Source organism: Dermacentor andersoni, chromosome 4 (assembly GCF_023375885.2).
Source record: "Dermacentor andersoni chromosome 4, qqDerAnde1_hic_scaffold, whole genome shotgun sequence".
Classification (NCBI taxonomy): Eukaryota; Metazoa; Arthropoda; class Arachnida; order Ixodida; family Ixodidae; genus Dermacentor; species Dermacentor andersoni.
In genome coordinates this window covers 41,588,724-41,613,499 of record NC_092817.1, presented here as the reverse complement: position 1 = coordinate 41,613,499, position 24,776 = coordinate 41,588,724, and the positions used below count along the sequence as shown (strand labels likewise).

Below are 24,776 nucleotides of genomic sequence, written 5' to 3'. Positions count from 1 at the left end.
CGTTTGCATACCAGAGTTCTGTGATCGAAGTAGTCCCGAAAGTCCTTTTCAGATTCCAGGCATGCCGTGGGTGCCACAGGTTTTCCCACTAAAACAACAAAAGGGAAATTTGGCGCTCAGAATCGTTCGGACACAGTGGTTTCGTCTGATCTTCGTACTTGCGGCTTAGGGCGCTCTTTTGTATGTCTAGTTATTAAGCTTTATTTTTCCAATTTTCTAAGCAGTCACATCAGATCAAAATTTACCATAGAAATATTTTATTGAAAAAAAAAACGCAGAAGAAAATGCCCCTATTAACACTGCTGCAAGACCCGATGAAATCCCAATACTGCTAATCAAAAACCTCGGTCCGAAAAGCAACGCACTGCTGACTAATTCCATGGAGCAAGTGATTACAGCGAAGAAAATTCCGGTTGGGTGGCGTGAATGCAAGATGAACATCATCTACAAAGGCAACGGTGATAAAGATAGGACCAGCTCGTACAGGCCAGTTGCAGTAGCGTCGGTGATATTATAGAATGGCAATGCAAGCCATAAAATTAGAACTGTCGAAGTGGGTGGGAAAAAAAAGAACGGATGTACTGGGGGAACTACAGAATGGGTTTATACTGGGCAGATGCTTAGAGGATATACGTTTGTTCTGAGTCAGTGCATAGACATTTCAGCTGCTCAGAATAGACGTTTATGGATAGCATTTCTGGATATTAAGGGAGCCTACGACAACGTAGACAGGGAGCTGTTAAGGGATGTTCTCATGCACGAAGGCATAGGTGACGATTTGGTGAAGCTGCTGAGGGAGATATACAGAGACAACACAGTAAAAATTGTACGGGAAGGCCGAAATTGTAATGAAGTGGTGGAAATTCACCAAGTACTGAAGCAAGGATGCCCTCTGTCTCCATTGTTGTTCACGCTTTATGCTAAGGGCATAGAAGGACAACTGAAAAACAGTCAATCAGGACTTGATTTATCATGCACGCGTAATAGACAAAAGGTGCAACGGAAGGTCGACCTCCGCAGTGATGAATGCGGACGACACAGTGATTCACTCGTTAAACACACGCTTCATTTTCATTCGCATCCTATTATGCTTGCAGCGTGTAAGTATGCAAGTTTGGCTCACTCTCGATTATGTTTAGCGACCGGCATCCCGTCCAAGTCTCGCTCGCTCTTTCTGCGGCAGGTTTCTTCAGCTGGAGCGTCGGGTAGCATACGAGGAACAGTGCCACTCATTAGCCGCAGATGCACCTACGGAATCTGTACAATACGCTCAATGAAATGCTCCTCGAGGGGGGTACTCATATACGCGACTAATGCTGTTGTAACTAATGATTGCTAATTACTAATGCTTGCTAATTTAGTTAGTAAGCGAATGTTTCCAAGTTTATAGGGCCAATAAAACTAACATCCTTACTTCGCATAGATGTCTACTAATTTGCTATCGCAATAGAAGCCTCGCCTTACGGGCGAACCTGCGACTTTTACTTTTTTTTATAGCGCTTTATCTTTCTAAATTTCCAAGCACTTGTAGTTTGTAAGCCTCTGTGGACACGTAAGATCAATGCGAAACGAGGCCTTTCACAAGTCACCATTTCGTCGAAAATAAATGAATCTGAAGGTGTCCATGCCGCCGTTCGAGGCCAAAAGGACGCAGTTAGCAAAATCCACGAACTGCAACCGTTTCCACGTTGGCCGACTCACCGCACGCACAGCTCCCGTGCGGCGCCACAGTTCCTTCCGACAACTCCTGCGGAAAGTCACGCACCTTATACAGGGTCGCCGTTCGGCAGGCGGCGAATGAATCTCGCAGGATCGTGCAGTGCACGGCTTCCGCCGTACTTCTCAGCATCGTGCCCGTCGGCGCCGCAGCTCGCGAGAGACGCTGCGCAGCTCCGCCACTTTACGCCGCCGACCGAGCGCGCAAAAGCGCCGGCAACGCGGACGCCCCGGGCGTTTCGAAGTCACGGTACCGTAACTGCGCGTGTATACCGACGCAGTGTCGGCTTCATTCGGCCACTTGGAGCGCACTCGGGTGCTTTTCACGTTGGCGCCACGAATACGGTGCAGAACAATCATTTTATTTCGTGCATCAGATATAAAAACCATTATCATCAGCTATGTGGTGATACACTTCTCAACGTCAAGATACACTTCTCAAGAAAGCACAAAAGTGCCTTCACTGCTTTCTGAGCCAATGATCGGCGGGGACGGTGCTCTAGTACTGTCTGTTCACTCATAGGACGATCATCTAGTTTCCTCAATGCGTAGGACGAAGATTGTCTTTGTGCTTGAAATTGAGGACAGCGGCACAATAAGTGGTCAATGTTTTCCTCACATGCGCAAATATCACATGCAGGACTATCGGCCATTCCACTCAGTGCTGAGTAAGCTTCGCAAAGGCAACTCCCAGCCACAACCGACACAGAAGAGACGCTTCGCGTATGTGCAGTTCGGCCGGAGGTCTGAGCTGCAGTGAAGGGTTTAGCCTGTGCAGTCTAGTGCGCCTTGTATATGCGGTATTCCACTCTGCTAAGGAGAGCGTGTTTTCTCGAATGCGTTCTCTCGCAGTGTCGCTCGTTGAGAGAGGAATGGGGACGCAGAGCTCTTCTTTGTTTGTTCAAGTGGTGGACAACTTTCACGATTTCATACGTGAGCTGATCGTGAGTTCCATGTCGGAGAAACGACTGCACCCATTGCAAGGTCGGCCTCGAATCGCAGAAGACTGCCCATTTTCGAAGACTTTCAGCATTTATCACATGAAGCGCGTCGCGGAGAGCCGCGATCTCTGCAGCTGTAGACGTGGTGACACGGGAAGTCTTGAACCGCTGGGTTATTCCCATGGTTGGCATAAATACAGCGCCACCGGAACTCGTTGATGATGTTGCCGCAATATGCTCCTGTGCCTATCTGGGCTTAATCAATATCGTCTTCCGAAGCATGTCAAACCATGGTTGCAAGAAAGAGTTGAAGACGTATAACCACGTAAACAATAGAGCTGAGTTCATTGATAAATGTACTTTATTTAATCGATGACTGGATTGATGACCAGAAATTTTAGTCGGACTATTCGGCTCAGGAACATTCAGCCCAATGATGACAATGTGCACAAGTAACACGCCGCCTGCACTTGTCGGCAAATAGTTTGCAGCACTCGGTCTTTGTTTTTCTGCATGGTTATACTCGCGAGTTCCCACTTTTCCGTACGTGTATATTCGATGTGTTGCCAGCAGCATTCGATGTGTTGTCTGCGAGGAGGTCAATAGGCGCCGTACTGATATGCGGTATCCTATTTCAAGTATTTACTCAATTTGTTATGCGCGAGGTGTATATATATAAAACTACGTTACCCAGTAATCCATTAATGGTTCGATAATTCGCGATAAAATCCGTTTAAGGAGCTTCATCATCGCATAGCCCTGAGAGAGAGAGAGAGAGAGAGAGAGAGAGAGAGAGAGAGAGAGAGAGAGAGAGAGAGAGAGAGAGAGAGAGAGAGAGAGAGAGAGAGAGAGAGAGAGAGAGAGAGACTCATAGCACGCCTAGCACGCTACTCCGGATGGGAACGGTGAAAAAATGAAATCACACGGCGACGTCGAAACGTCACAGATAAACAAAACACAAAACACACTTCAACGTGCAAGAAACTAAATTACCTCACTAAGAGCAGTGTCTCATAGGAAGGTTAAAAGCGCTTTCGCTGCGACTATACGCGTCGCAGCCCTTGTGCATGGATCGCACCGTGAAAGTGGCCGCCACGTTAAAGGCGCGTAAATCCGGCATGCCGCCGGTTGCCGGAGAGCGCACTCAGAACGGGGTGCGCGCGCGAGTTGAAATCGGGTTAGTGCCGCTTGGCGACGTGACTCGAACGACCGCGGGTGGGCGGGCGGTGCGCGCAGTCGCCACCGAGAGCACGAGGCTTCTTCGGGGTCTCGATCCGCCGCGCGCACACCGAGTCAAAAACGTTTGCGGCGCGACAACTTCCGGAAGGGAGAGAAGGGGAAGAGGCCCACACACATTTCTCTCGGTCGCAGGTACGCACGCACACGCCGCTGCATCGGGAATCCCGAAGCTCCCTCGACGGGGCCCACATCAAAGATCCGGACGAAGAGGCATTGGGATTTTACTGCGACTTCTCCTTTTTAGCTTGCAGCTGACTTTTACGTTTCTTACGATGGCATGCGTTCTTACGTTTCTTGCACGAATCTTACCAGGATACGCCGGGGAGGAAGGGGGGGGGGGGGGGGGGGGGGGGGCTTTTGGAGTTTATTCATTTACTCTTGGGAATAGCAAGGAGCTCGCGAAAAAAATGCAGCTGTACTTGAAAAGGTTTGTAAGAAGGCAACTGGGAAATGGCACGCGTGGATACGTGCGGCTAGCTATCCCCAAACTTTCTCCAACCCCCCGGTGTAGCGCTATATAGCAGTGCCGGCTGAGAAGTAAGTTCCATCCCTCTCATTTGTTCTTTTTTTTGTTTCTGTCTCAAAGCAACTGCGCCACCCCACCCTTCCCCCACCCCACCCAACACACACAGACATGTGCACGCAGTCACAGCGGAAACTCGCCCCGTTATCGTGCCAGCGCGGTACGGGACAAGATAACAGCAATCACCAACGACGACAGCATCGTCGCGAGTGCAGCTCGAAAGTTGTACTAAAGCTACCTGTTGAAACAAATAAATAACTAATTAAATAAATAAATAAATAAATATAGCAGCACTCTGTCTGGTCGCGTTCTTTCCTGTGTGTGTGTGTGTGTGTGTAGTGATTTTAAGATGAAAGGAAGAGAAAAGTGCAGTGCCGTAACTGTCTCTCAAGGGAGGGCACCTCAACAGCACTGCACGGGGTAAGGCAACACCTCCGAGACAAGAAGGCCTGAGTGCTCGGTGAGTGACGTCACGGAGAAGAGGCCATCGGCACGCTCGGGGATACGGGTCGAATGAAGGGATCGCGGCTTGGTTCACCCAGCAGCCGTATGCTTTTACTGACCACTCCACACTTTTTCTTCAGTCTAAACTGCGGAATGAGCATCAGGCACCTTACAAAGCATTTATATAGAGGCACAGATACAAAACAGCTTTGTAAAACATGTGCAGGTATTGATTCCAGCAGCTTTTTATAGCGTCGCGCTTTGTCGTCTTTGTAATGTACGTTGTTTGTGCATTATAATAATAATTATTATTTGTTATACCCCACGCATCATACCTATTACTTCAAATAAATTGAATCCATAAAAAAAATTCCTTCCGTATTTCTGTATCTATGGTTTTTATGGCGCGACAATGATGAACGTAACGCACTATTAGCTTCACAATTGCGTATGAACAATTTAATTGGGGACACATGTACTTATTGCAATCTAGATTATACCTAAATGAATAATTTCGCTGTCGACGCACTAATTACCACAGTGCGCTAATTTACAACAACTCAAATAAGTATAGAAACGGAATATAAAACATTCGTGCAGCTATTTACAAGGAAATAGCTGCCTTATTGCGCAGAGTTTCAGCTTTTCTCTTCCTTGCATTAGCATTGGCATCCAATATTTTGTCATTCATCTTGCAGCAGTAGTTCAATGAAATATTCGTGCTACACCGCAAAAGTTGCCTTTACCCAAATTGACATTTGTGTCCATCCTCGCAAGCGTCGAACTCTGAGGAATCATCACTGACGAGCAGTTCAAGCGTGAGGTCAGTGACCAAACGACGTTGGTTTGGCAGATTAGTAAATTACTCTTCCTGAATGTAGACTTTTTGCTTGTTATAAATTGTATCAGGTCTTCTAGGTTTAGAATCTTATCTGCTTCCTTCTCCTTGCTGAAGGCTTCAGCAGACGCTTCACACGCTTTCTTCAAAGAAGCAGCTTCAAGACGCATGCGCTTGGAATCAGAATCCTCCCTCGAGGTGCTTGGCTTCGAAAGATAAGGTGAACATTGAGGAAACCTTGATGGAACTGCGCCTGGACGAAGACGCAGGCGTGAGAGTGGTGCAGTGACGGTGTGCCTTGTAAGGTCGTCGAGGTGAGAGAGCTCCCGCACGTCGGCCTCAATGAAGTGAAGTTCAGAAACCTAGAAGGAAGTTGAAAGTTGTTCTAAATTTTATTCTAACATTCCTGATTTAAAGGAACCTTCTGTAATTGAGCAATTAACCTTCCCGTATTTTTCAAAAGTAACTATTTAAAGAAGTGCTGAAGTTCTTACCCTGGAGTACGGCGATACAATGAAATCTGCACGTGGTATCGCCCTAATCCAGGCACTCTGGGCTTCTTCATCTTGCGGAAACTTGAAGACGTGATTTTTCTCCCCCGATTTGTAATTGCTCCGGCAATTGGGCACGCCGAACTTATTAGGCATATCTTGGCATGGCACTCCACATTCCGAGGCAATGAAGACTCGCGGTACACACAATCGCATGCACAGCACAAGTCTTGAGACTGCATGCACTGGTCACGTCTAGAAAAAAAGAAAAAAAAATGTGTGTTCGGAAGTATGCGGCAGCATGGCTGAGCTTGCCGGGACTTGTTTATCCCCGAAGCTATTCAAAGAGCGGCAGGGCTCCTGAAACTAATCGAATTGATGTCGCCGCCGTCGTCGCCTCGGTCTTCTTCGAATAGCCGGCGTTAACTATTGTATATCTTCCGCGCTTCTTTTCAACACGTGCTCGCCGCTAGTAGCTTCGCAGCACGCTGCACGGAACTTCTATGTTGGCCTCTTATGCGTGACGTAGCTCAAGGGGAGAGGGTCAGCCAGAAGGCCTTAAGTTCTCTAGAGGGCGTTGGGTAAGGGGAGTGGGGAGAAAAAGATTAGAGAGAGAATGAAAGAGCGGAAAAAAAAAAAGAAGGTTAAAGAAGAAGCAAAGCGGGGCTTACAGCCGCGCTCTCAGTTGAGTCTCGTCACAAAAGCCTAGGAGGGCAGCAAGCGCTCTCTTGGCGATGGAGGCGGGGGCTGCGGGAAATAGGAGATCACCCTCCGTGCTGCACGGTAGTCCGACTCGGCGATATGAAGCACAGAGCGCGGTGCGCTCAACGTCGAAGGCTGGGCAACGCAGGAGAAGGTCGCGTTCTTTCCTTCCCTGTGAATTGCTCGCTTTTTCATTGATTACTAAATAACCACGAAACAGACAGTTGCTCTCAGTCCCCATCGGCACACGCACCTGGAAGGCGTGCCTGTCTCTCTCTTTCTTGTCCAGTTCCTTGCGCAATTTTACCTCTAAATATCATGCGCCGAGTAGCCCGCGAAGTCAAGCTCCCTTGAAGCACGCGCACACACCGCAAGAAAAATCATAATTAGGAAAGTGAAAACAAAACACCGTAAACGCTTGCCCGAGTCGAACCTCCGCGCAAGAGATAAGGATGCGCTCGCGTGAATATGGTACAACGTACACGGCGAGCCAACGCCCACGCCAGAGAGATCCTTCTCCTCGCTCGTGTGTCCAAATCCCCCGCAAAAACAAAAAGGCAAAACAAACTGGGGCACGCGACAGTCGTTGGGTCATTGTCGGAGCGCCGCGCAGAGGCTCATCAAACGGAGAACCGCAACGCTAATCTCACTACGGTAGACTGCTGCGCGAGTGTAATCCAGCGTCATGAAAATAAATAGAGAAAAAAAAAAGAAGAAAAGGAAGAAGGGAAAGACCGGAGAGAAAAGAAACACGCGTAGGAATGTAGATGTCGGATGTCGGAATGCAGGAGGAGGTGTGCTTAGAAGCTCAACTGCGCAACGAAATTTCACTTAGATTAAATTGGTCATGAATGAGTTATGAATCGTGGTCGTGGGGGTAGCTGCCCCATCAAGCTGCTCATGATAGCAGCTTATTGTGGTCACCTCGGTCTTTGTACATGTTGTTCCAGGCAAGAAAGAGGGATTATATACATATATATATATATATATTCACGCAATAGTAGAAGAGCTGCTGTAAAGATGGTAGTTATACAATTTTCCTGTTGCCAAGAAGGAAAACAAGAGGTGAAAGGCAGAGAGGTTAACCATATTAAGTGTCCGGTTGGCTACTCTGCACAGGAGGAGGATGGGGTAGGGGGCATCGTACGTACTAGACATTCTTCCTATTACCGGCGTTTAAGCCTTCGCAAACGATGAATTCGTGCATTGGTTAAGGGATGTAACGCAAATCCAAGCACATCGCCTCCCAAGATATTCAGCACGCCGCGTGGCAAGAAATCTAGCTGCTTCGCTGACCGTTCGGGGTCCTCTGTCATTTGCCCAAGTCGTAATCGCGTTCTTCTTTCTTCTTTTTTTTTCGGTTATCAACCGCTTAGCACACTCCGTCGTTTTATAACACATTGGTTACATTTAGCTGAGACACCCTGTATATAATTTGCTGCAAGCTTCACATCCGTGTCGCTATAGAATTTATAACCTTCATTACGTAAGGAAGGCCTTGCGTGTCATGCAAACCGAAAGCTTCTTCACACTTTCTATAAACAAGAAATTCGTGTGCGCTAGCTTAGTGCCCTATAGCGACACAGACCTCAAGCTCGCAGCAAATTTACCACGCTTGGCTCTTTTAGGCCTTCATAAGGAAATGAGAACATGCTTTAGAGATATAATCACTCACTTTGTTGTTGTTGTTTTAACGCCCGGATCTATAGGTACGCTGATAAGGCGCGCCGGACGCGCACCCCAAACAGCGTCTGCTCACCTGCAGCAACGCCATTTCTCAGGTTGCTAAATCGCATTGCCGCCGTTTCGAAGGATGGCCTCCGAGACCTTCTGCGCGTGCGGAAAATACACGCAGCTTGTCCGATTTCGGAGGCCAAGCTTGGCCACTCACCTAATGATATCATATCATGTGGACACGAAAAACAAGGGACGACCCAAGCACCGTGCGTATTGAACTGACTCGCCCGGTTCTACTCAGGGCATGAGTGCGGAAAATAGGGCGAGAGTAAACACCGCACGCAAGCAATGAGACGCAAGGCTATAGGCGGTCGGTCACTCAGGGGTGACGCAACTCAAGAACTGCAGAAGCGCGCGAACTGAAGTACGCGGCAACAATTGTTGTGACCACGGTCCATAGCGCATAAGGTTCCCCCTCAGAAAAGGTTAGCGTGGCTGGTTGAACGCAGCCGTACGAGAGCCAGGGGCTGGACGACGCCTATAGAAAAGGGAAGCCCTTTGGGGTCGTGTTTTCCTAACCACCCCATTCCCTCCCACATTCTTTCGACGTTGGCTCGGACGCACGTGGTTCGGAAACAACCGTTATCAATATATACGATCGGCCAGCCGGCGCGACACGTGATAAGGTGAATGGGGAAATGTATAGTTGCAAAATATACAGGAACCCGCAGCAGTCGCGGAGGGTGTCTGATATATAGCCGAGGTGCCGTCATTAACCACGAGCCCCAAGCTTGAAGTACGCCCGAAGAAAGAAGCCCGGCTGCTCCTTATCGGCACCAGTGCGCGGTTCCTCGCGATATACAAAACAGAACGGGGACGCACTGCGGAATTTAACGAGCTGGAAAACAATCGATGTTTAAGGAAAAAAGAGCGGCGCTCAAAATAAGATAAACGAGGAAAGAAATAGAAAGGGAAACAGCAACACACTCAGTGCCTCATTACGTTCGCGTTATAGTCAGGGACGAAAGCTTCCTTTCGTTTCTCTTTCTTTTTTTTCTTTCATTTTGCGTCGTTCGCCAAGCCCGCGCACCACAATGACGACCACGAGACCGTTAAAAAACTCTTTTTCAACGATTCACTCGCTCTCCTGGCCCCGTCTCTCATCCGCGCGCTGCGTCTGGAAAAAAGAAACGTTGCGCTCCCAATTAAGCCGCAGAAGAGACGCAGATTAAAGCGTCGTCCCGCGCCCGAATGCATCGTGCATCGCGCCAGCGAGCGCCGCTATACTGCGAGGCACAAGGACGAGGGACGCGTGTACCGAAGGGGGCGACGAGGATTGCATTGCCCCGTCGTCGTCTACTGCGGAGAACGAGGTGCTCGCGGTATACCGGAACGTTGGATGACGGGCGGGAAGCCCGTTGCGATGCATATATAACACGCGCGGTGTCGCTGTGGAGAAGCCTAGAGATGCATGCAGGGCATTCATAAACTGAGAAATGCGCAACAGCGACGACCACCATACTATACGTTAAAAAGAAACAAAGAAGAAACGATACTGATGATGACAAAAGCAAGCAACAAACAAACAAACAAACAAACAGGCGTGCAAACCAGAATCAAGAGCACGTACATACGAGGTCCCTGCGGCTGGCTGACTGCTACGGGCATAAGCCGAATGAACGGGACAAATGGACACACAGAAGGGGCATAAAAGGGACCGATTTCCGTCCCTTGTGTGTCGTTTTACGAGTGGGCATAAAAGAACAGAAAGCGGACAGCGCCATGCAGTCACCGTCGAATGCACAGGGACTGGCCGAAAGCAGACCACACACACAAACACACACACCTCGTCGGCGTCTTCTGAGTGCTCGCGCCGATGACGAACGAGGCCGTGTCGTCTAGTCGGTCGGAAAGACACGAGCAGTTGGGTGTCTCCGTGTTATACCGCAGGCGCGCTCTTTGGATGAGCCGCTCGATCATAATGCTCGCGGCCGCGCGGACGTTCGTTTCAGTCGGCGCTGTCGACGACTGGACCGCGACGGCTGATGTCCGAAAAGGCTCAAGTGTCCAGACAACGTCGAGCTGATGTATACGGCAGCGGGAACCGCTATGCCATGAGGTCGACTCCGTGCGATCATACGCGGCCAACCGGAGACGCGCATAGAAGGTCCCATAGCGACAGCGCTGGTGGGTCGAATGTATACATTCTGATGGCATCAGGGCCACATGTTCGCCGCCACAATGCTGTACTCTAACATAATAAAGCGTAGCGGGTATTTGCACGAGATAGCAGATGTGTCCGCTCACGCTATACGTATGGCCCTGTCTTTCTTTTTGTCCTCGCTTATCATGCGCTACGTAGACAACTGTGTTCCAATACTCGCCGAAGACGGCTAAATATATAGCTATGCGGACAAGCGGACACCTTAAGTCACGTTGCAATTCTGACGAAGCCGGTAAAAGAGTTTCGCGAAGACAGCACCAAAGTCCAAAACGATACCGTGGCCTCCAAACAAGACATATGACGGCTGAGCAGAAGGCTTGCAAACTCGACGGGACGGTCGTCTGTTCCCAGGAAAATGCAGTCACGCTTTTTTATGCGCTTAATGTGAGCGAAGCCACGTTTTTTTATGCGCAAAGCGTTAAAATACAGCGATGATATATGCTTTTCATAGCTGTTTTTTGTCGACGCGAGGTGGCGTCACGTCGCAGGGACATCTTCCAGACGGTTCAACAAACGCTCCATTGTCGGGCTTGAGGCTGTCGTCTTAGCTGTGAACGGCTACAATGTAGGCCAGAATTGGAACACACCCGAAGAACGAATCATGAACGAGAACAGTCAGGTTGACCGAGGGTCTCGATTTCCAGTAGTAACCTTATGAAGACAAGGAAAGCATGGGGGAAAGGAAATGCCCGCCTAAGAAGTTGTAATGAAATGAAAAAGAATAAAGAGAAACATTTGATTTCCTGACCATGTTTGCTTCGGCTTCGCTGCTTGTTGACTACAGAGTAACGCTTACTTTATACACTCGGGTTCGTCAAGTTAAATAACATGTAGTTATTAGTTATTTATAGCATCCTCTCACTGTGAGTAAAGTTTGGCTCTAGTCCGATAACTCTCCTGGGTGCGACGGCCACTTTCTTGTACCATTGGAAACACCATAGCGATGTGTTTAGAAATGCAGGCCAGCGAAAAGCACTTTCAGTAACGTAATCATTATGACTCACTCGTCGTGAGCGTGAAGTCCGGCTTATTCCCACAAGGCTTCCGTGTTCAGAAAGTCACTTTCGTAAACTGCACTGCAGTGAAGCCACCTTACAAGCTCTCGTACTTTTTTTATGACAACATCAGACGCCCGAAACACATGAAATTTGCAGCACTTTTATGTAAATTAGCATTAGTGGAACGTGAAAACCATATCGTGAAATCCCCACGAGATACAAAACTTTTTTCGAGTGAGATTCGCTTTCTTCGAAATTTCTCATCCAACGAACCGCAAAGCACTTGCATATAGCAGTATATATAGCACATAAGATGCAGTTGCAAACGATCAAGGTGAAATCAGTTTCTCGGCATATAAGGAAATCAATGGAAGACCAATCTCCCCACAGGAGATACTAAAGAGAAACAATGAACACTCCAAACGCCAAGAAAAAATAAATGTTTGGGTCACGCGATGTAATCCCGATGTCCTGAATTCATGGCTATGCTCCAACTTATACTGGAACTCACCGCAATAGGCATTGGGGGAGAACTCCACCACTGGAAAAGCTGGCGCTGCCGTCGGCGTGACTTGGTATAGGGATCACGTGGTACACAGTGGCCGCGTCGGCTGCTTCGGAAGCGCCGAAGCAAGCTGAAAGTCCCATCTGCGCTGGGGTTCTAATTAAGTGGGGAGGTTTTCCCGCTTCGGGTTTCTGCTTGACAACACTTGAAAGCACTACAATATGTATAGGCTGTCTTTGAAGGCAACCAACATGGTGGGCTACTGCTCGGTGCCGCAGTGCCGGACGTATGCAACGAAGCCCAGTGAAAGCTACTTGAAACTTCGATCGCGAAACTTAAAACCGGCAAGTAGCCATCGGTTACAACTCGGGTGTGCAGCAAGCACTTCCGCGAGTAAGATTTATGCTACGGCGTCGGGGTTGCGATGTTCGCGGTGAGTAGCAGAAAGCGCGCACTAAGACGCTCGCACCCGCGCGCTGCCCGGCTAGTGCCAAAGTTCTTGTCTGTGGTCTTGTTGATGCTAGATACTGGAAAGTTCACTGGAATGGAAAGGGAAAGGTAAGAAGCACATTAAAAAAGGGCATGGCATATGCTCATGTTTGTGTTAGCACCAAACAATGATTGAATGTACTGGATTAAGAATAAGAAGCAGGGGGAAATTGAACGCTGAGAATACCGGTAAACATACAGGGCGACGCAACTTGAGAAAAAATTCGCAGTTCCTCCCGAAAGGCGAAGCACCGATTGCGATAGCAATTTAGTATATAGCTGTACGAAGTTAGGATAGTAGCTTTATCGGCCGTATAAACTTGTAAACATTCGCTTAGTAACTAAGTTAACAATGATAGAATATTTAAGCGTGACTCCACGGGGACATAGAAAGAAACAGACACACAGAGACAGCGCTGTCTTTGCGTTTCTGCTTCTTTCGGCGTCCTTGTTCAGTCGCGCTTAACCATTCTATCATGGATTCAAACCAACTAGCCCGTCAACGTGTTTTAACTAAATTAACCAGCACGGTGTCACGCGCGCACGGGTAAACATGAACACATTTCGCTCAATAACTGCGGAAACTGTCCGTGAAAACGTAGGAGTTAGGAATCGCGGCAGCAGCCGCGAGCCAGTTAACCTCCGTGCATCTGTCGTTTCAATGCGAACGAAAGGCCAAAAGCACAGCGCATACGAAGCTACCGGCACTACGCGCACTCTGCAAACATCAAACATCGCTTTGAAGATCGGGCCCGCTCGGGCGCGCACTTTGGCCATTTCGCAGATTGCTTTCAACACACACGAGCGCCGGCAACACGTCCCTACGGCGTCTGCCAAAGGCTAGTCTACTATACGGCGTCCGCGATTCACGTGGCCGTAATAGACGCCGTAGTAGACGCCGGAATGTCTCCACTCTGTACGGAGCGGCGGCGCGTGGAGGGCATCGAGACACTCTGGCAGCCGCCGGAAAAGAACGCCCCTCCTCCCTCGCCTGACCCCCCTCGCGTGGCGCGCCACAGGAGAGAGCTAGGGCACGGATCCTGGGCGCGTTCCTCGTTCGCGCATGCGAGTTTAAACCGCGTTCGCCGGCTCACCCTCACAAGCTTTCAGTAATACGGAACCTGACGGCGACGCCGACGGCAGAAATGCGCCCAAAGTGTCCGTATAACTGCTATCGCAATAACAATGAACGTCCAAGAACTTGCAAGAAAAAAAAAAAAGGGTTGAATCGTCCCGACGGCACATCACAAGTCGCCGTAGACGTTGAAGTCCCTATAGTTATAACAAAATTATTTTTGAACAGCTCTGATAGCGCCCACGCAACAATGGTTGATTATGTACAATCAGATGCCCATATTCCGCGGCCTAAACTCACAGCACGGTTCGAAAATGGGCTGGCAGCGAAAGCAGGACATCCTGCGCGGACATGTATAGAGAAGCGCAGCCGGCCACTGCGAAACCGTACGATCGCTGCATTAGGCTCCATTAGATTATAGAGACAGCTTACTATAAGCACATATTTCACATAGTTTGCTCTCGGCGACTGCCGACGTTTCACCCATTAAACCGGTTCGCGGGACTCCATCGCGGCGACCACGCGCAGTATAGGCGTTGTAAGAGTTGGGATCGGGCATGAAATGGATGGTAGCTTGTCCATGCCGTCGTCCGACTCCTCCACGCTAACGACGTTGTTGAAGGGAGGGACTTGTTCTCATCGAGAACGAGGAATATGGGATTTATTTACAATATCTACATGAAAGGTGGAGAACGTTAAATGTCATCAGTCTAGCATGACTGAAAGAGAATGCACACTGAAGAGCCGACAATGGCTGCTTAAAAACACTCTGTCCTCCCTAGATTCCTAGGTGAGAGAAAACTGCCGTTCAACCTTCGACCAATGGGAGCATCCAAAGTCATTTTTGTCGACCCGCTTTTGAGGGAAAGGGTTCACAAACTCACTTCCGCACTTTTTGGTTTCACTGAACACACCGAAGTGAGAGGGTTCTTGTAGACAGAGGTCTTGACCCGAGCAGGCGCCTCTTGATCCCAGAGCTGGGCCGGTATTTTGTAGCGATGCCTTTTCCGATTCTATGCTTTTTCAGGCTTTTTGCGCTTGGCCACTGGTCAGAGCGACGGTCTGCCCACATTATCAACGCGATCAGGCGGCCGTGTGTGGTGGATGATAAGAATAGCATAGAATAAGGCATAAGGTACGCTACAATATAGCAGCCCTGACCCCGCAGTCAGTAGCCGCCGCGTCTGTCCATTGACTGTGACGACCTCTGGGGCCCGTGGGAAAGCACCGCAAAACATCCCCTTCCAGGAGTTCCCCCGCTACAAGCAAACCGTGAAGGCGATGGCGAATCGACCAACGATACACGGTCCGCCGAACGCGGCTAGACATGCCGGCGCCGACGGGCTGTTGAAGCGGCGCATTGTTGTCTTTACAAAACAAGTCGTCGCAGCGGGCCGGGAAAATTTTGCAGGCCGGTACCCCTGCAGGCCAATCGTAACAGCGTTCACTGTACCTATTCAGTAAAGAGATAGCGTCTGTAAACCATTCTCTGCTTTCTGTTTGACAAAATTATTATTTTGACAGTGAAAAATTCCCTCGTTTCGAGATTACTTACAGAAATGTCCAGTGAGGTTCCCACAGAGTTTTCATTAAGCGCTGACAGCAAAACTGATGAGGAGGGCGCCGCCTTATCCCTCATACTACGCAAGCGAGGCGCTTCCGATAGATGGCACTTCCTAAGTCCTCGTCCTCAATATAACGCAGTGGATATGGCATTGTGCTGCTGAGAATAAGGTCGCGGGGTCGATTCGAGGATCACATTGCGAAGCTGGAGAAATACTAGGGCCCTTGGGTGCCGGGCTTTGAGTGCACACCAGGTGGTCAAAACTAATCTGGAGGCTCTATACCACACACACACACACACACACACACACACACACACACACACACACACACACACACACACACACACACACACACACACACACACACACACACACACACACACACACACACACACACACACACACACACACACACACACACACACACACACACACACACACACACACACACACACACACACACACACACACACAGAGCGAGAGAGAAACGCGCGCGCTCGCGCGCACATTACGCTTTCTCGTATAGCAAGCAGGCAAGTTTCCTTGGGGACGTTAAACCCGGCAATTTAATTTAAACTCAAAATTACTCATTTTTACAGCTTAAATTGTGTAGCTCCCGTATCGTCTCCCTTCTTTGTCCGCGTTTGCACGAAGTGCGCACTGTAAGTAATTATGTAAATTCTTCAGATTCTCTACGGAGCAGCCGACATCGAATGAGCGTGTCTGAGTGCACCGGGGGAAGGGGGGAGGGGGGGTGCAGACCTGCGCAACGCGAGCGGCCAGGAACGACGTCCACTGGCGGCTTCCCGTGGGTCCGGAAGATCTGGCGCAAACACACGCCGACTTCCGCGATGAAAGCCCTCGAGTACAGAACGGGACGCGCGCGGCGACGTTTCGTACGGAGCCTCAAGGTGGCGACGCTTTTGTGGCGTCCTCACGACAAGCGCCCTCAACGAGGTCCTATCAAAATGCGCCTCCGGAAATGATGGTGACGTCCCGCAAGCCGAAATGGAGGACACGTGGCCTCACGATGGCCGACGCAGAGTCCAGGCAACCGCAGGAAGCCTCCACTTGCGCGTCTCCTTAGATAGTTTGGAACCTAGTGCTATTTATTTATTTATTTATTTATTTATTTATTTATTTATTTACTTATTTATTTATTTATTATACAGATACAAAGCGCGTGTTGGAATCTAGTGAAGCGAAGCTATTGTGAAGCGGTTTTAGCAATCTACAGAAACCGGAGCTTTTAGAAATTTCGTGATTACGAAATATCGTTATATTAGAAACTTGAAAGACAAGCGTATTTGAAGAAACCTTCATTTCGTGTGACTCGTCCAAAGCGTTTATTCTCCGCGATGTTTATCATTAAATTTAGCACTCGATCGTTAAGCTAATTTGTGCGGTTTTACGTGCCAAATCTCATTGTGACGTTAGCCGTAGTGTGGAAATCCGGATTAATTTAGCCCCCATGGAGTTCTGCAACGTGCACCTAAATCCAAGTACCAGGCACTTTTGTTGAATTTTGCACGCGTCGAAACGCCGGGAATATTGCGCGCGCCGTGAGGCCATAGATTTTGACTGGGAATGCTCGGACCTATATTTAAATTGTTATCGGTAAAGATCGACCACATTGTACTCTGTAGGAGTCAAAGAGTGAACTTAGCAAGTTTCGACAGTTTTTACAGCGCAAGAGCGACTGAAATGAGAGGAGGAAACACATTGAAATCCGCGACGTCACATTTATATGTCCCTATACAGGCGCTGGGATTGCGGAGCGAAATTCTCGAAAACTGAAGTCTGGCCCCCCTTTTCTCGTCAAAAAATTTGCAGGGAGATTAAGCTTCGCGTATAAGAGTGTAACGCGACAGCGTTCGAAGATCCCTTACTGCTTGTCACGCTTCCCGGCATCCACAGCTTTCTTTCGGATGCGCGGATGGGATCGAGCGCGACGGTGTCGTTGCAAGGAAACGAGCGGGCCGCGCCGCTCTATGAACAGAAACGCTGGAGAAAGGGTTTTGTTTTTCGGTTTTCCTCGTAACAGAATTATGTTTTCTGGTACATTCGAATTACAATCCCACGCTATCGTGTCTGTAGGTAGTGTTTAGGTCGTACTTTGAGATTTATCAGACGCATTTTACTCTGAGGAATTCAATTAGTTCAGTAATTCATCTGCGCCACGCGGAGGTCCTGCGTGGTTATGGTGCGGAATGATTTTTCCGCAAGACGACGTCCGACGCCGACACCGGGTCTGCTGCGATATGGGGCGCGCTTAACGCCATCCCGTTAATATTCGATCTATTAACGCGAAACTAATGAAGGTCGAGTTTTGAAAGAATGTACCTTATCAGTGTAAGCTCGACTGTTTCATTTAGTGTCCCTTTAAGATAAGATACCAAGCGCCATCCTTTAAAAGCGAAGAAGCTTGCGGTAGAGTTTTAGCTATACTTCTGTAGAGCACGCGTCAACTTGCTCAGCTCATATTCGTATTCTATTTAACCCACAGAAGACACTTACGCCAGAGCGGAAAGCGATCTGCAGCCGTGTACGGACTCGCGCCGTAAGAAACGGCCCTTACGAGAGCGATTGATTTGGACGAAATTGGAAACGTCGGCAACTACCGTTTCGCCGGCTGCTTCGCAAATAAGGCTTACGTATAGATGAAAGCCGATATGTCAACCCTCCCGCTCACCCCTCCTTCCCCCCCCCCCCCCCCCGCCCCCACGCCCCCATCCTCCCGGGCCACGCCACTCAGGCAGGCGTTCTGCTGCCAATTGTTTCAATGACCGAAGGAATACAGCACGACGTCCTGGCAATAACGCAAAAAAAAAAAAAAAAAAAAAAAAAATTTGCGGCCGGTCATTATCTTTCCCCCTTCAACACACACGCGCGCACACACAAACATTACATATACACACGCGCTAGGTCCGCGTGTCTCTGTTACCGCCAGGGCTGTTATGAGGAGTGCAACTGCAGCAATTAATTTCTACAACCTCCTCGCGTGGGTTCTCAACGGGGAGTGGAGGGGGAGAGAGAGCGTGCCACACACTCAACACGCCCTCATTAGTCGCGCTTCGCTTGTGTCCCATCCCCATGCAGGCCACTAGCTCTCGCGTGCACGTACGAAAGCAGCGGTATACAGAGTCGGAAGTGGCATTATAATTACACCGGCGACCCTCGGCGCAGACTCGGAGTGTCGTCGTCGCACCTAAACGAGTTCCGCCCGCCGAAATCCCCGAGTATAACCTCCGTTGATGGGCCGCGCAGATGAGCACAATTAACAGCACTAGCTTTGCGGACGGACTTTGTTACAGCTGCGCGACGTGTAGCAATGTACCAAAGCGTGCAACGAGTTTTCCCCTTTATGTAGTTTTCCCTGAAGAACAACAAATGATCACCCGCTTCGCCAAATGAGTTTCGAGAAGCTATACACACCGTTGAAAGGACCACGCCCTACAGAAAATTAATTGAATTCTGGGTTTTCACGTGCCACAAAACAACGTTCCGATTATGAGCCACGCCGTGTAGTGGTGGACTTCGTATTAATTTTGACCACCTGGCGCTCTCTATATGCGCACCCAAGGTGCGCAGGCGTTCCAGCATTTCGCCCCCGCCATCGGGATGCGCAACTGCCGCGGCCGGGACTTTGATGCCGAGCCTCCGATCGGGCTTATAGCATGCAGCGCAAGGGCAAAGCCATCACGCAACTGCGGCGTGAGTTCGCGCACTGAAAGAACAAGCTCGCAAATGGCCGTGAAAAAGCAGACGGCAGCCGTTGCTATACCAACGTTGGGATGCCGCGGTGCCCGCAGTGCATCATATGCGAGCCATGCAATTACAGTGCAACGAGCACGTTTGCGCACCCACTCTCGATTATTATACTTACGCTGAATACTTCTCCGGATTCGCGAAGAATTGCTTTCAGAAATGACAAAAAAAATAAAATGTCAGCTACCAAACACGATAAAGCCAGACAGCACAACGGCAGGTAACGCGATGCTGTATAGTCACAAAACTCTTGCGGACGGTAATAGGACAAACTCGGACACATGCGCACCCTATAGAGTATGCGAAAGTAACTAACTTCTCCTCCCCCGCAACTTTCACAGTTTTGACTTCTACTCTTCGTGCCACCTATCAAAGGTGTCGTTGTTCCTATTTGAGACATATAACTACACGGGCATGTAACTATGCCGATAAGGGACACAAAAGAGAAACAGCAGATCTGTTTATATTGGCCAATTGACATTTAAAGACAATTAGAGTTAAAACTCGATCTAACGAAACACGATTTTACGAAGTTCCCGATCTAACGAAGAAATTTCCATCCCCCGGCAGGTAACCATAGGGTTCAAAGTTGTCATCTACCCGAATTAACGAAACTAACTTGGCCGAGCTCAATTTAAGGAAGCTTTCCCTGAAATAAATGAGTGAAAAAAGCGAGGATTTCTTTCTAATTTTGACACGGACGGGTGTTTCTTCAAGCGTGCGCTTTAAAGCTATCGCTTTAAGACATCTGGCGCCACGGTCACGGCCGTAGGTTTACTTTGACGAGGCTGCACGCCGCACCCCCGCGCGGTACAGCGGACTCAACACCGCCTCTGTAGGGGCGGCGGTGATTCCGTTCGTTATTGCATAGTTTATGCGACAGATGGCTGGATTAGCGGCAAATACAATGCCGCGGTAGCCTTTGCATGTCGCTAGGTCACAATTTTAGATCTCGAAGTACCGTAAATTTATTTTCTCGATTTTACGAACTTCCCGATTTAACGAAATAATTCGTGCGTGGTCATCACTTTCTTAAATGGAGATTCAACTGTTATTTCCGTTCAGTTTACGATGACAGCTTGACTATTATGAGATAAAACGACTGTCATTCTGATTTTTCTTGTTTATTTTTAGCGCCGAAGCACCAGCGCTGTTTCCGCAGTGTGTCGTTACCGCAATGCAATGTGAGCCATTTTTACCGATAACCAATTGGCTTGAATTATATATATATATATATATATATATATATATATATATCGCCATCAAAATACGCAACGTCACAGCGACCTGGTACGAGAAATCCTAGGCAGCGAACGCGAGGCGATCGACGACGGCGCACAAAGATTTCAAAAGCGTCCGCGAAAGTCATCGATTGAGAACGCTGGCCCAGATTCCGTTAAATCCCCGTCTGCTTCCACCCTTCGCCCAACTACCACAGCTTCGTCGTCAGACGGGGGGCAATGCCGGCGCCGTCGACGACTGGGTCTCTCGCATTCGCTCCTCGTTCGCAACCAGACGCCCGCGCTTCCAAGAAGCGCCAACGAACGCCAGCGGCGGAGGGAGGATAACCATCGCTCGTCAAGCGGTGCGACCCGCGGCGCTCTGGCTGTCTCTTCACCCTCTCTCTCGCCCTCGGGCGAGAACCGTGGTTCGAGTGCGGCCGGATGAAATCATTCGGGTCGCGCGCTCTCTCGCGGATCAGAGCGCACGGAGAGCGCGAAACGCCAGTACTACACGCGCGCGGGACGACCCCGGTGCGCATTACCGAACGGGGCGAGAAGGGAGGGACGCCGCCGCCCGTCTTCGCCGACCGGCTGATCGAATCAGCGCGGGTCCGTCCGGACGGGCGCCGCGACCTAATGAGCGACCGCCGGACATCGATCTCGCCCTGCGTGCAGCTGGCGTGCACACACGCGGGACACGGTGGCCTGTGAGCGCGTGTAAGCACGCACGCACACAGGTCAGGTTCGCCCCGCGGAGAAGCGTATAACACACGCCGGTCACCATCGCGGTTGCCCCCATCCGCCTGCCTCGAACGGGCGGCAGGGGGGGGGGGGGGGGGGGGGAGAGGCGCGCTCTGGCGAGTATCGCCGATTTCACTGATGGATGGACGAGGCCGGTGTTGCCGCTTCGCGCCGTGGCTGGGAAAGAAAGCTGTCAGCGTACGACAGCCTTCATATACAGCGAGGCGGTCGCCTGACAGCCGCGGCTGTCGCTGAGCGTGGATCGGCCCGATATATATGATGTATTTCACCGCTCTTTATGGGAGCCGTTTCGGCACTCCTGCACGACAATGCACTAACTTCCTCGTATACGTGGACTAAAAGAACACATACGCCACCAGGAAAGCAAAGTGGTAATGAAACCAAGCGTCGCAGAATTTCTTCCGCGAATACTCAGCACAGTCGTGAGCAAAAGAAACTGACCCCATGCGAGCGCGTGGCGAGCAGCGCCGAATTACGCCGCGTCGCACCATCACGTCTAACGCGCCTCGGTGAATGCTTGCGCTCGCCTGCACCGTCGATACCAACGTGGAGCAATGTATCGTAACGAGCTTAGCATAAAAATGTAACTAACTTCGCCACAGTGAGCGAAATAAACTTAGTACACTGGAAGGTAATGTGGATAGATGAACGCGAAATCACAAAGGGAGTAAGGTAGGGAGATAGAGAACAGGTGAAAAAGGCATAACGCATGAAGCTTCTCTAAAGATGCCCCGTGCACGCGGAACCGATGGAGTCTGCCAATTTTGTTTGCCTCCTGTATTACGCGGAGTTAGTAAATATGCGCTCCGATTCACGATCGTGTCCCATGCGTGAAGACCATGCAGGGCCACAGCGAGAAGGACACGAAAGAATTTAGGATGCCGTCTTTGAACATTTCGTCTATAGTTGATGTCCGAGGGCACCCGACACAAAGCCAGCCAGCCGGTGTTTCCTTCTTTCCTTCAAAAGCTTTGCGAAGTCAACACTCAATGCCTCCTCTAATTCGCTAAATAGTTGAGTAATCCACAGCCACTTTCATTCGGAAATACGCAACTAAAAAAAATAAAAATAAAAAAAACAGGCGTTCCCTAAATATATGTCCTTCTTTTTTCTGCTAAGAAATTCTAAAGCCCGATACGCACAGAAACAAACAAGCTGCAATGGCTATAATACCCGCAGCGCTGGGCCATTCGCCGGTGATCCATCTTGGAGCGAATGCTTTTCTTCCTTGCAATGCATGCTATAGCGGCAGCTCACACAGCGCCGTTTTACCGTGGCGCGCCGCGGCTCAATCATAGTATATACGCTTGAGCTGGCATATTTAAATGCAGTCACGCGAAGTTTGGTGCATCCTTCGTATCATTATACCATAATAACCACGTGTCTCTTAGCAACAAATATCTGCACGCCAAACAAACAAGATCACAAGATATAGTTATAGCTATTCGCTTTCACGGAACAACCTATTGTATAGTTCTCGGATAACAAGGCCTCATCCAAAGAAGTCGCATAGAAAGGTTAGACTGAACGCTATACATTGGACGCCCAACATGCGGTGGTTGCAAGGGAGCCTTCCAATCTCAGTGAAATATCGCACGCAGTGCCGGAACAGTATAGAGCGAGCCCATTGACCGTGTATATGCTACAGTGCCGCAGAATAGGTACTGACAGGACAACTTTCGTCTTGCAAGTACGTATTTATTTCTTCTATAGTATACTATATAAGATGTGTGTATGATGCGTGTGGTTGAGGGCGTCTGCGAGTGAGTGAGGGCGCGCCTGTGTGCGCTTGTGCATGTGTTTTTTGTTCGTGCTGTGTTTTTCTCTGGACTAACCATACACCCGAAGTTCCATATAGTCTACTGCGGACGGTTATTCCTAGACAGTGCGCGCACAAGCATCGACCAACCGTCACAACGCTCACGGATTGGTGCAGGCACTCAACCACACGTCCGCGTATGCCTCATACGCGTTACAGAAAAGATACGACAGCAACCCTGAGCACGGGTGCAGAATAGGAAGTACATAAACGCAGCGTACTAGCCGGCGCACGCTGTGATTTAATCGGAGACCGTTGGCGCTGACCTGGTGACTAAACCGCGTGGAACAAAACAAAACAAGACGAGGCTTCCCGTTTGCCATCGCGATAAGCCGAGTGCGCGGCGGGCTGAAAATTTTCGTCGTGGACGAGCCTAAATCGATGGCGTCGCAGTCGATGAGAATCGAGAGGAAGGCGACAGAGAGCCGCGGGCCTAAATTCGTGCGGGCGCGGGTGTGGATCGAGGGGCACGTGATTCGGAGACGGACGCGAGGGCGGATTATGCGGCGTGCAGACCACAACACTGGGACACGCGCGGTGGCATGCATGAGCCGACATGGTCTATTATAATCCGGCAGCCGAGTTTCCAAAGATGCGGTATACCGCTTGAGGACGGCACGCGATTATTCGGGCGGCGCCGATGCATTAGCCGGTACATGGGGAGCTTTTCGGTCGTGCTTATAATACGGCAATCCGCTGCCGCGGCTTGACGCGGGAGAAGTACACAGTGTCTGTGTGCGTTTCGCAAGAGGAGTAGCAGGCTGTGGTCAGCGAGCACAGTAAACGGTCACCAGTGCGCATCTCGACTGGGCCCAGTTTCCAGCGCTTACAATGCTGCGAAACCGCGACATGCCAACTCGTTAGTTGTTAATTGATTTGTCACTGCCTCTGTTTTCCGTGTTAATTCAGAAAAGAAAAAACTACGCTCTTGTTCCCGCTACTCGTTAACGACTTCAACTGGCGCAGCCGACAGACGCTACTAATTTATGCACTACGTCTGCAAATATACGGACGACGCTATGCAAAGAACGACACGCAACGACATATAACGATGTCGATTTTCCACGCGCCGCAAGCGCAGCCGTTTGCCAAGCGCTCAGAGAAGGCAACTCAAGAACTGCACTGCCCATTCAAGCGCTGGCTTCAGCGCTGATGAAAGCACCAGCACTTGTAACACTGCTCATATTGACTTATGCCGCACAATGATGTTGAATGCCTTGGAGCTCGCAGCATTCTAGATACAAAGAATCAGCGTCGGTGTTGTGCGGAATTGAAACTGTGCCAGTTCTTTGCGTGGCTACCGGGAACGCGCATAAAGATGTTTCTATACTGCACCCTGCCTCGTTTCCATGGAAATTTAGCACAGAGATGACAATCGCAGGCATGCTTCCGCTAAATCATTTACGATTAATTACGGTGTTTATTTGTTCTGTTCAACGTAAATGTATGTACAACAGCAAAAAAGCACCACTGATCCGCAACAACAAACGGTAGTCGCGCCAATTTATTGACTGGTAGGTTTCTTTAAAAAGGTGAAATCTACGTGCGCAATCAGTAATTTTATCCCAGCCTCGCTATAACAGTAGCGATGGACAATAAAGCGCCGAATGTTGTTTTGACACCCGCTTAGCCTGGCTCTCGCAAGCGCGAGTAGTGAGTGGCTTTCCCGCACACTTCCAAATTTTCCATTACGTAAGTGCCATTGGGTATGTACTGGGCGGAATCGAACATGCGTCATATATCTTGTCCGCATATATATTAACACATGCGCCACGCG

General features: G+C 49.6%; 1 protein-coding gene across 3 annotated transcripts in view; it reads right to left on the bottom strand.

Annotated features, from left to right (window-relative positions):
- LOC126536992 (uncharacterized) overlaps window positions 1-24,776 on the bottom strand; it is a 426,514-nt gene that overhangs the window by 318,548 nt on the left and 83,190 nt on the right. For 2 of the 3 annotated variants that reach the window (XM_055073633.2, XM_055073634.2), the window contains exon 3: window positions 12-88. The exons of the other annotated variant lie outside the window; for it this stretch is intronic. The gene's annotated coding sequence lies outside the window, so the exon portion shown is untranslated. The remainder of the gene's footprint in view (window positions 1-11; window positions 89-24,776) is intronic. 3 annotated transcript variants of the gene reach the window in all.